A 12078-nucleotide genomic window follows, 5' to 3' on the forward strand; every position below is an offset into this window, starting at 1 on the left:
TAATAAATTCTAATTTTTAAAATTTTTCGAACTTAAGCTTCGAAGTTTCAAATAGTAAATATTATTGATCGAAGAAACAGAAATTACTATTTTTCTTTGAGATGATATTTAATTCATATTTTTAATTGTTAATTGCTTGAAAAGATATTTAATGACATAATACGTTTTATATTTATTTTTTTCAAATTACATATATGATATGGAATTAAAAAGTTTAAATATCATCTAATTTCCATATGGTAGTAATATATTTGATATAATATATTAAGAAATATATTTGCTTGATTGCTGATTAAAATTTGTATAATAAGTAATCCTATGTTAATGAAAAAATTGTTAATTTTAATTCTAAATTGTAGAAATATTGAAAAATCGAAAAAATATTGCTTGATATTATTTATATCAGCATATCAGAAACATTATAATATAAAATTTATAATTTTATATTCCCAATATCAATAACTTGTAAAATTGTAATTATTCCGATATTTCTTAAGAATTCATTGGTAATTTTAATTCTCGAAGTGTATTTCTAAATTCTTTAATAAAAATTTCAGAATCATTTTATATAATCTATTTAATAATCTTATTTTTCAAAATCTTATCATAAAACTATTTCTAAATGATTTTCATTTTACTAACAATTAGGAATTCGTAAAACGATATTAAGTTCAATGATATTTATCAAATGCCACGTTATATAATTCAATAATATAAATAAAAGATCGAATATAGGATTTCACATAATTCTTACAGGCAATTGCTATGCATTATGTTGACAATTATTTTGTATAATCATTTATTAATTCAAATTCAATCTACAAACTTTAAATACTAATTTCATCAAAAAGTTTTTAAAATCTATCTATTTTTTTTAACTTATTTTCTTATTTTAAAAATATTTCAATAATCAATATACAAAACAATCTACAATCATCCATAAAATCAACTATCTTAACCTCATTTCCTCTGCATCACAACATAACCTAACAATTATTTCTTTCTCAAGTACACAAATCATAATTTACAACATCGATTGTTCATTTATTTTAACCTCACTTCTTTCTCTCGCAAGCAAACACATAACCTAACAAGTTCCATTAGTTTTAACAAGATATATAATCGAATTGTAATTCAGTCGTCGAATATAAATATGTAAAACAAGTTACAATTCCAATTTATGCAAAGTGATGATGTACACAAGTGCTCTAAACCATATTGGTAATAAAGATAGCATCGTAATCCGTTTAAAATGGATTTACGATTAGTGGTGGATATCAACGTGATCCATGATGACAGCGTAGTTCGGTGTAGCCTCCTGTTACGTATACTGAAGGTATACCGGACAGAAATACACTCAGGATACATTCAGTATACGTACAGGGGGTTTCACATTCCTCGTCGAGATATGGCCCCAGTTATCACTATCCGAAAACACATCTTGAATCAACCTGCCAAGAATTGGATAATCCATTCGAAGACGTCATTCATGCATGATGACCTTGATTATTCCACAACACCATGCAGAAGAAATCGCTGGAAACGAAGGTAAGACGATGACATTTATCGCTTGAAGATCGTATGCAATTTACATATATAATTTATACCTGAAAAAAGATACAATGTCAGATATTTCGAAAAACAATGAATCTAATTGAAAAATTGAATTAAAAGTGAATTAAATGAAATACAATAGGAACACGATGAAAATTCAGAGATACCTGTTTGCCCGATCTACCATTATGTCAATCCGGTTGCCTATTATTAGGGTATTCGATGGTCTTAAAATTTTTCGTAATGATATCCTCAAGAGCCATGCACGATATCTTCCACAATCCTAAACAAGATTGTTATTAATATGAAATCGACTAAAAACAAAAAAATTAAACATTTAAAATTTTCATACTAACCTCTTTTCCACTATCAAACAGCTTAATAAATCCATTCTCTTTGTCGGTGTATAGGCCAGCTTCTAAAAAGTCCGTTCAGAATATCCACCGAGTTGAAAAATTCAGCATAGCCCAGCACGTTGAAAATTCAGTCGAATACGGCGGGTGTCATCCACTGAAAGCAGTCGGTTTCTCGAGAATGACAGCTCGGCTCGGTATACGTGCGACGAGTGACGTTCACGGTGCGCGACTCGTGTCCACGAGCCACAACTCGTAACAGAGACGGGACATCGAGGAGAAAGGAGAAAAGCGAGTCGTGGCTTGGAAGAATGCAGAAAAGAAGAAACGTACATACGTACGATGTCCGGTCGGTGTCTATGGTTGAAAAGTTTTACCGAATGGTCTTTTGACATGGGAAAACAGAGGGAAGGAAGAGGAGAGAGAGGCGTGGAAGAAGAATACGCGGATCCTTCGAAGGACGAGCGCGAAGTGCAGCGGCGGTTACGAAAACCGGTCAGTGTACGAGACAACCGTGGCGCGTCTGACTGACGACTGTCGGGCGTCTGGCGGCGTCGCGACGCTCCGAGGGCAGCGCGTCACTCGCGGCGCGATAACGAAAGTTCTCTCCCTTACTGCTCCTGAGCTTGCTCCCTTTCCCTCCCTCTGTCTCTCTCTCGCGCGCACACTTCTCCATTTCCCTCTCCCCTTATCCTTATTCCTCTCTCTCTCGCACCTTTTCTCTTCGTCCAGTTTCGTCGGTATGGTCGTTCCTTAGAGAAACACAGAGCGCGAGGATCGCAAAGAAGTGTGTAACACTGTGATCTTCCGGTGTGACGTTGGCCGAAAGAAGAGTTAACCGAAGAGAGAGAGAGAAAGGGAGAGAAACAGAGAGAAAAGTTGGGGTCGAGCTCGCGACGCCGACGCCATACGGCGTCGCTCTGCGCCCGGCTGCGCCTAGGGACGCTGGCTTCGTTATTTGTGTATTGGTCTTCACCACTGCGCACGTCGATGCATATACATTCTACGGTTACACATACATATGAGGTATATAAAGACGGGGTGGTATAGTGAAGTTAGGGAGGGGCGGTTTCTGATAACGCGCAGGGTCGATCAACCCTTCTCTCTCGTTCTCGCTCTCTCTCTCTCTCTTTCCTCTTAGTAGTATTCGCTCTTTCTCTATCTATTTTTTATTTCCTCTTTGTCTCTCATGTATAGTCTCAGTTTCGTCGGCGAAGCTTTCGTTCTCTCTTTATCTATCTTTATACAACCTTCGTCGCTTCTTTTCTTTTTGTCTCTCTCTTTATACCGTCTTCGTCGTTGAAGTGATATTTCTTCTTTCTTTATCTCTCTTGTACGATCTTTGTCGCTAAAGAGTTGGACCGTATATACTCTTCTCTCTCCTCGGTCGTCCTATTCAATTTGTTTCATCTCTTTCTCTCACCTGGCGATTGGTATTCGTCCACTTGCTCAGGGTCGGCCAACTCCTCCCTCCTTGCATCTTTCTCCCGCAATCAACCTGCTTCGCTCATTGCATCCTTTTCCTTTCCTAACTCTATGCAGCTCGCTTTGTTATCTGAGAACGGAATCGAATTACACCTTTGTAGCTGTCCCTTTTCCTGTGACATGACTGTCTCTCTCTTGACCCGGCAGGGTCAACCTACCCCTCTCCATCGGTTCATCCTCGTCCACTTATCTCGCTCGCTCTTCCATTGTGTCCCTATAGTCCTTTTCTCCTTCCGCTCGGTGGCCAGTTCGAGCTGCACCATCCCTACAAATGTGAGTCGGTGTAGAATTTGATTTTACAGTGTCTGTGTGCGATATCCCGGCACAAGCCTCCCCTCCACATCGAGATCGGCATATAGACCGAGCTACCCCTGGACAGAATGTAGCGTAGCCTGGCGCCACCAGCCGGCTTGAAACTTGAAACATCTCACGGTAGGTTACTAACGTTTTTATTAGGCTTCGTCTCGCGAAAAACGAAACCACGAATCGGTCTATCCTCTGTTTGTCATTCACCGTTTTTATTCCATCCTTTCGTTCATTCTCGACTTGATTTTTATTTGGTTGAAGTCATTTTGGCCATTTTCAAGATTTTTTTCTTGTGAAATCATCTTTATAGATTTTTCTTCTGGCATTATTTATCTGTGAACATTGAAAAAATTTTATTAAACGTCAGTTTGATTTGTGTCGTTGATTAAAAAATAAAAGAAAGTTGGAGAAAGATTTTTTTTACTAGATAGTAAAGTGTGGAGGGTTGATCAACTCAAATTTATGTTTTTATTTGTTTCTTATTATCTCTGTGACGACAGTGCGTTTTTTCCACGCGATAAGACAGTTGTCAAACCACTTTGCGGGGGTTGAACGACGACGGTGAAAGAGAAATTACTACCGGTCTTTGAACAAGCAACATGAATGTTGAAAATTTATCGGTTACGAAGGAATTTAGATGAAAAAGGGATTTGGCCGCGCACTGAGAGCCACACTGACAAACGACAGGTCGTTACATCGCAGATAAAATTCCACGAGATTAGAATGCCTCTTAAGTTACAAGATATCTGGAGCGTCTGCCGTAAATATAGCAGTGTCTTCCTGCTAATTAAATGCTTGGATCGTTGCATTATCTCCTTTGAATAACCCAGTCCAACCCCAAATGTTAATTTCCTCTCTATGTAATTTCGTGAAAACGGTGATATAAAGATGGAATAACTTAATTTTTAATTTAAATCCTACTTCAACAAATAATATTCTTTCATTTTTTTTTATACTAAAAATATATATACATTTTCTATTATTTTTCGTAAAATACGAATAATACATAAAACTTTCGGAAGTATTCTTTAGAAGTAAATTGCATTAAGAATGATTATCAAAAAGTTCAAATAAATAAAAATAATTCTGTAATGGTGAGAACAATAGTGAGAAATAAAATTCGAAATAAATTTCAAAAAAACTTATGAAAGTTTTCAAATGAATTCGCAGTTGTAGATTTCAGTTACTTTCTCGAAGTTCGATTATTGAACTTCGTTCGACTACCTTGTTAGCTGCTGCCATCTGTGGTATATGCACCGCACCATTCGTTCGATTCCTGATGATTCTTTTGTAAGTATATATAGTTGTACCGTCTTATTCTTGTCATCCACACTATTCCGATACATTTCTCATATAATGGAGAATCGAAAATTTTAATCAAAATCTTAATTAGAGAAATTATATAACTTTAAATATACTTTAGAATATTTTCAAATGCGTTTTTAAGTTTCTCTTTATAATCCAGAAGAAAAAAAGCAATTTCTCAATGAAAAAATTATTCAGGAAGCTTATTGAGAAAAAGTATAAAATTTTCTTAAATTTATTTCCAAATATTTGTCTTTTGAATTAATTAAATAATATACAATATTAATGAAATTATATTACTTATCAAATAATTATCCGAAATATTCTGAATTATTTGTAAACTGAATTATTCCCAAATTACATGCAATAAATTTCTTTTAATTCTGAGTGAAGGTAATCCATCATATTGCAATTTTCCTCTATATCGCAAAATATCTTGCAAAATATCTCGTTAATATATTTCCACAAATCTTATCTACTCAAAGTGTCTGCACCGACGTTCAATAGCTACCATGCTTATTTCTATTACCCATACCATAATAACCATATAACCAATAATAATTATCTTTGCCAATACTTGGAATACCAGCCATGATGCTTCTTTCTTTTTCGCTAAAAACTTCTGAATGAAAATCCATCGAATAATATATTCCATTGGCCATCTTTTACGAGACATCATGCGTAAATGGGCATCGAGAGAGTCCCAACTCCTCATTTTCCTTTCTCTTTTTGAGAGGAGAGACACGCAGCTCCTGTCGCACCCATGGGATTCGAACGGTCGGTAGAGGCAATCGATTCCCGAGGGACCAGCCGAGTTCCACGTTAAAATCGGAGGCAATAACTTGCCACGCATCGCTCGGTAAACCATCGTAAAACTCGGGGAAAAAAAGGGAGGAAAAAGGGGGTCGAAACGGTGAGCTAGAGTCTGCGTGGAGCCATAATGGACGGTGGTCTGTACACGGAATGGAATGGCTTACGGTAATTATAATAATGACGAGGCACGATGCGCGCGGTACAACGGTTAGGTTATGTTAGCTTAGGTGTATTTACTTGTACATACGCTTATGGTGTTTTGCTAACAATTATTGTTTTGTGATGAATTTTTTTTTGTATGTAATTTTAAAGCAAATTTTAAATAATTCATTAATTTTAGACAAATACTGGAAGAATAGAATTATTTGCAAAAAAATTTGAAACATTTTTTTCGAAATATTTAAGTACAATTTATGGGATAAGAATGTGAATTTAATATGGATCAAAAATGATCAATCTATCATTTTTCGATCATCCATTGTCCGATTATTGATTAATTTTAAGACTATATGAATATGAATATGTACTGGATCGATTATAATTTAAAAATTTTGACTTGCAAATAAATATAATTTATTTAAAAATAAAATTTCTAAATTTTATTTCATATTGCGAATATACATACAAACTTAACATACGTTAAAGGTGGCGTCATTCGACTATTAATAAACATTTCAGGTTGTTTACTTATTTTTGTCATTGATTGCTACGTATTGAAAATTTACGATATCTTATATCAAAAATATTTAACTTGTGAGAGATAAATCACGTCTATTTTTATTCAATCGTAATTTATTATTCAAAAATTTAACGAAAAAAAGTGCGAACGCCGAGAGATTAATAATATTGGATTTGTAACAAGCACTTTATAATGGCACTTATAACATAGAATGTGAAGGTTAACGTGGGAAGGAAACTTAAATTTCCGGCTGTCACGACATACGTTCGTATATTATCATATTAATAAATCATTCATCACACTCTTTTCTAGCTTAGGTAGGTGTCACGTTAACAAAATTATGCAGCACTTCTTTTATCAAATTACTGACGTTTCTTTAAATCTTTTAATCATATTAAATTTACGAGAAATTAGACAAAGAAATTTTATTGTTTCAGTTTAACGATCCAATAAATCCTTCAAAAAATTTTGTGATCGTAAAATAAAAAAAAACGTAATTACAAATCTGATACAAATTTCAAAACGAAAGCGAAAATTAATTTGGTAGTAAAAATTGTAAAAAACGCGATTAAGAAAAGAAGAAGAAAGAGAAAAAAGAAAAAGCGCATAAAATACATTTATTTCCGCTAACAAATCGACGAGTGTCTCGGTTGCATCTCGAATTAATTGCAGGAACGCGATACGTTTTCTGCATGCCTCGCGCGTAACGTCGATAAATTTATTCGCGCAAACGCTCGCGGGATGCAAACACAGTCTCTAAGAAAATCCCTAACACGAAGAATAAAACGAACGAAACTGGTTTTACTATGAGTCATGGCACGGAATTAAGGTAAATCCGGGTAACTCAAAATTTTTATGATATTGCGATACTAACTTTTTGTATAAATTATTTCATACCAAATTGCGATGATAAGATGTTTAAATACATCACGAATAGATTCAACTATTGAATAGATAATAAATGATACGCGGCAGTCTCTTAACTTTCATCCAGTCGTTTGTAAATTATTTTTTATTTCCTCGTTTCATTTTTGTTAATTGCAAAAAATTGGTAAATGAATACTTCTTCTTTATGTTTAATACGACCCCTATGTATTTAAATACGTATCAAATAATCTACTCAAGATTAAATGAGCAGAACGGTAAGATTAAGATAAAGAATTTCATTAAAAAAAAATATCGATAATCTTGAAATTTTCTATTTTATCACAAGAAATATTTCATCCTTCTATGTTTATTTTTAATTTTGTAATACCTTTTGAAACTCATCATGTATACGAATTATAAGTAATTAATTAAATAAAATTGTTATTTAAAAAATAAACGCGTTTATAAAACAAAATTGAACATTTCTGTAACTCGGTTTCCGTCTTATGTACATAATAACATAGTTGTTATTTAATCATTTATATCTGTCAATTTGAATTCCAAAATTAAGTAATTTCATTACTGAAATCGAAAGTTATAATAGAATAATATTAGAAAATTAGAATGAATAAATATCGATCGATTTCAAACAACGGATTGATCCCATCGCTACGCAGCGTTCGGTTAAAGAACTAAGACCTTTAACAGCGAATGGCAAGCACTCTTATTACGCAGTTACAGCTGCCATTCGTGGTCGTGATTTGCGCCGCCGTACGCCTGTCCACTTTTATGCGTGTCGATTGCCTGGTAAGCATGGCCGTCTGGCGTCTGCGAGGCTAGCGATTGTTTCAAACCGTCTTTGAATCTCTTTAGGACATCGTTCAAGCGTTCGAGGTACGAAATTTGAAGGAAGCTTCTGGGTCAACGACGCCACTCGAGGAAGAAATTGGAAACGATAAGAATGAAAAAAGGTCGAAGTGAAAGAATCCTAGACGGAAGGGAAGTTATATGGGAATCTTTCGAACACAAAGCACGCGTGAAACGTTCAAGATTCCAGTCCCACAAAGGGATCAATAATGCTAACCTATAGATATACATCCGATGCAATACAAGCCCTCGTGAAGAGACATCGTAACCGCATACGATCACTTACCCTGAAACCGATTCACGAAAAAAGGCAGAATCACTTTTCTCAATCGCTGCCATACATCGTGATCACGATTCACGACTTTTTCAAGATATCGATAAAGAAGTAAAGTTGAAAGATTAGTTTGGGCTGTGAGCGTATAGATGCTTGAAGCGTGAAATTCGATACTTTATTAAAAACGAATATAGATAATAACAACGTATGATAGTCGAAAAGGGACTGAAAAGAACTTTTTGTTGTACATTCGGGTTCCATATAATTTCTACCATTAGAAGATCAAATTATATTAAATTAGATTGTTTGGATCCAATGAAACTAACAATTTTTTTAAATATTTCAGCTTTTAATTTCTCTTTTTCCATTATTACCTATTATTGTTCATAGCAAGAAAAATAAAAATAAAGTTCAAATTTTGATCTGTAAGGTATAATGAACAAATATTGTGAACAAAATCAATGCAATTAAAATTGAAAAAAAATTAAAAATAAAGAAAAGACATGTTAGGCCAGGCAGCAGCTCTAGTGCTCAGGGGGCGAGCCTGTCTGAAGGCAGGCCAGGCAGACAGGTTTGCACAGATGCGCGGCGGCCATCATGAATGCCTGTAAAATATGTATTCTCGTGCGGTCCGGTTGGTAAGAGAAGCAGTCGTGGCGGGGATAGGAACAGCAGATGAGAAAGAGCTGGCTGGTGGAGAGGAGAGAAGGTTTGCGTTGCTCTTGGAGAGGGAGAAAAACTGTAGAGGAAGAGAGTCGGGGTAGGACGAGCAGCGCCTCTACCGAACGGATCAGCGTTGCTCGAAAGTGGAGGGGTCGGTGGAGAGACAAGGACTTCTAGGATATTAGGTTTGAGTGAGAAAACAGTCAGCATGCAATACAGTTCCATTTCACAGGAAAATAAAAGCAAAAAAAGTTGACGGACACATGGACTATGAGGCACAGTGAATAAAGACCATCCGCGTTAGAATGTTCTCTCGTATCGCGGAGAATAAGCGCGTGAAGAATATGGCACGTTCGTTGCTGATATACAAACACGAAGACTTGGATTCAAAAATATCCAAAACATTGTACCGCGTTTTGTTTTTGAAATGAGATTCGTAGAAGGCGCAAATCTTCTGAAGTTATGCGAATAAACTTCGTCTATCGTTGACAGTACACTTGATATATTCACGAGAACGATATGAAAGACGGTTTATTCGCCTCTCTCGATGTCAAAGCGATTTTAGGTTAGGACTGTTAAGTCGTCTCTTTAAGCGAGATTTCGTCGCGTCGATTTTCTGAGAGTGGACAGCCAAAGGCGAGAAGAACGATCATTTCATTGGCTATAATGGACCGAGAGACGAGTAGGCATAATGGGAAACTTACGGTCATCGTAACTAGGCGGCAGTATGGTCGCATTCAATGAACCGAAGAAGATACTGTCGGATTTAATAAAGTGGATAAAGAGAGACGACACTGCCGTCAAGTTGAACCGAGTCGAGGAATACAATTTTAACCTTGACAAGTTGACTAAAGGAGGGGGATTATTGAGGTCATAAGAGTGGATCTTCTGTGTCTGGCACAAATTGTTCCACTTCCAGGGCGTCAGACGCGAGGGTCCCTTGATACGTACGCCAAGCTTGTCATTCTGAATGGAGGAACTCTTTTACGCTTGGAATTGTGTTCGTTATGCCGTCGAACCAGAATCACGCGTGTTCTTCGCGTTAATTTATTTATACTTTGGATACGAACATGGTGATACGCGAAATTTCAACGATACCGCGCTCGAAATATCGAATTACAGAAATTACAGTTATATCCATTGGAGAGTTATCTCTTTTAGATCCAGTGAAGCGATTTCACGGAACGTAATCATAAATTTCTTCGAAAAGTTTAAATTTTTCTTTATTTTGTTAGCCGTCGTTTTATCATACGACTATTCTTTATTGATAAAGAGGAAATGAGGTTAGAATTTTTTGTTCCTAACAGTTATATATTCGTATGAATTTGACGTGAATTTATAATCAATGTATTCGGTCGATTTTGACATGACAAAAATTACATCCATACGAAATCACTTTTACAAGATGAAGCATCGAATTCCGACGGCGGAAGAAAGAGCTAAATAGTTCCGCCAAAGGAAATATAGTTTCAACTGCACTCGTAAAACTTTGTTATCACTCATTATCATTTACGGCATATTAAATTGTGTTCATAGTGTTCGTTTATGTGTGCGTCTGATAGCGGAATGAAAGACAATAAGCTTGTGCATGAACAGTGATACATTTTTTATTTCTCATGTAATCGAGCGTTTCCTGATTTATTTTTTGATCGTAATTGAGGCCATTTATTTTTACAATTATTCACCGAACTCTTACATTTCTTTTATTTATCAATTATTCGCAATATATTTATAAAATTTATGAACAGAATAAATACTTATCAAAGAAAAAAAAATGTTTTAATAAATATGGATCGAAAATATTTTCAAAATTGTAAATAATTTTTTAATTCAATTAAAAAAACAAATATCAAGTTATGCATTTATAGCATCATCTACAATAACAAATATTTAATAATATTCAAAATTTATTTCAATTTTGAATGAAACAGAAAGAAGAAAAACAGATAGAAGAAGAAGTTAAAGGAGAAAAGATTTTTTCAACAGAGTGAAAAAATAAACAAGATAAAAAGATTTCTCAATTGAACAACAGTTCCTTTTGAAAGAAAAAAATTCCATTTGCTTGTCGACCCGTGCTCAGACCACCCACGGCAGTTCACGATCTTATTTTCTTAATTAGTGAATTTTTATAACATCTTCGTTTATACTTTCCAAATATTCTTCGCATCTTACGAATCTTATTTCACTATTTAAAAATAATCAATATTTTGTTAATTTTTTGAGATACTTTCAATTATATTTTAACTTACGTACATAATGAGATATCCAATAAAAATACTTATACAAATTTTATAATTATAATAATAATAATTTTATAACCATTTTTATAAAAATGTGATAATAAAACCATATTGACATAATAAGAATCCAATGTATCAATGAAGATACTAATCGATGTTCACTCACAAAAAAAAACAAAATACAAAGATGCAAAAAAAATAAACAAAAGAAATAATACTTGTGTACTATAATGGCGCGTCGATAATATGGAATACGATATGTAGCAATGTCCAGCCCATGTTAGCGTACAACCAGTTCCCTTTAATTAGCCGTCGTACGAGCGGCTGAGTCTGAGCCGGACGATATATTTATGCGCAGCCTTAGACATCGAGTAACGAAAGAGGGGAAAAAAGAGAAGAAAAAGAAAGTACTACTTTAGCAACAGCAGCAGCAACGGACAGAAAGGAGAAGAAACGAAGCAACGACTGACTGGACTGGTCGAGCGACCGACCGGCAGGCAAATCAACCGATTGCACAGCTCTCTCTAAGTTGAAAGAGGCGGAAAGCGAACGAACTTATGTACCAACAACTCCCCATGTAACACGTTCCACGAGTTTACAGCTTCTAGAGGGTAATGCTGGCGTCACTGCAATAATATTTATAGCCGGTCGCGAGATTATAATATCTTATTT

General features: G+C 35.0%; 1 protein-coding gene and 1 long non-coding RNA gene across 9 annotated transcripts in view; one reads left to right on the plus strand and one right to left on the minus strand.

Moving 5' to 3' along the window:
- The window catches only part of LOC108000314 (uncharacterized), a 252647-nt gene that overhangs the window by 137525 nt on the left and 103044 nt on the right, over positions 1-12078 (plus strand). The gene's annotated exons all lie outside the window — the stretch shown is intronic.
- The window catches only part of LOC114577876 (uncharacterized), a 35277-nt gene continuing 23959 nt past the window's right edge, over positions 761-12078 (minus strand). For 3 of the 5 annotated variants that reach the window (XR_009832966.1, XR_003698299.2, XR_009832965.1), the window contains 4 exons: positions 3331-4031; positions 1911-2064; positions 1722-1837; positions 761-1536 (listed from right to left, as the gene is read on the minus strand). This is a non-coding gene — a long non-coding RNA (uncharacterized LOC114577876). Of the gene's footprint in view, positions 1608-1721; positions 1838-1910; positions 2065-3330; positions 4032-12078 lie in introns of all 5 variants that reach the window. The other 2 variants (XR_009832963.1, XR_009832964.1) reach the window with 2 other exon arrangements.

Source organism: Apis cerana, linkage group LG16 (assembly GCF_029169275.1).
Source record: "Apis cerana isolate GH-2021 linkage group LG16, AcerK_1.0, whole genome shotgun sequence".
NCBI classification, from domain to species: Eukaryota; Metazoa; Arthropoda; class Insecta; order Hymenoptera; family Apidae; genus Apis; species Apis cerana.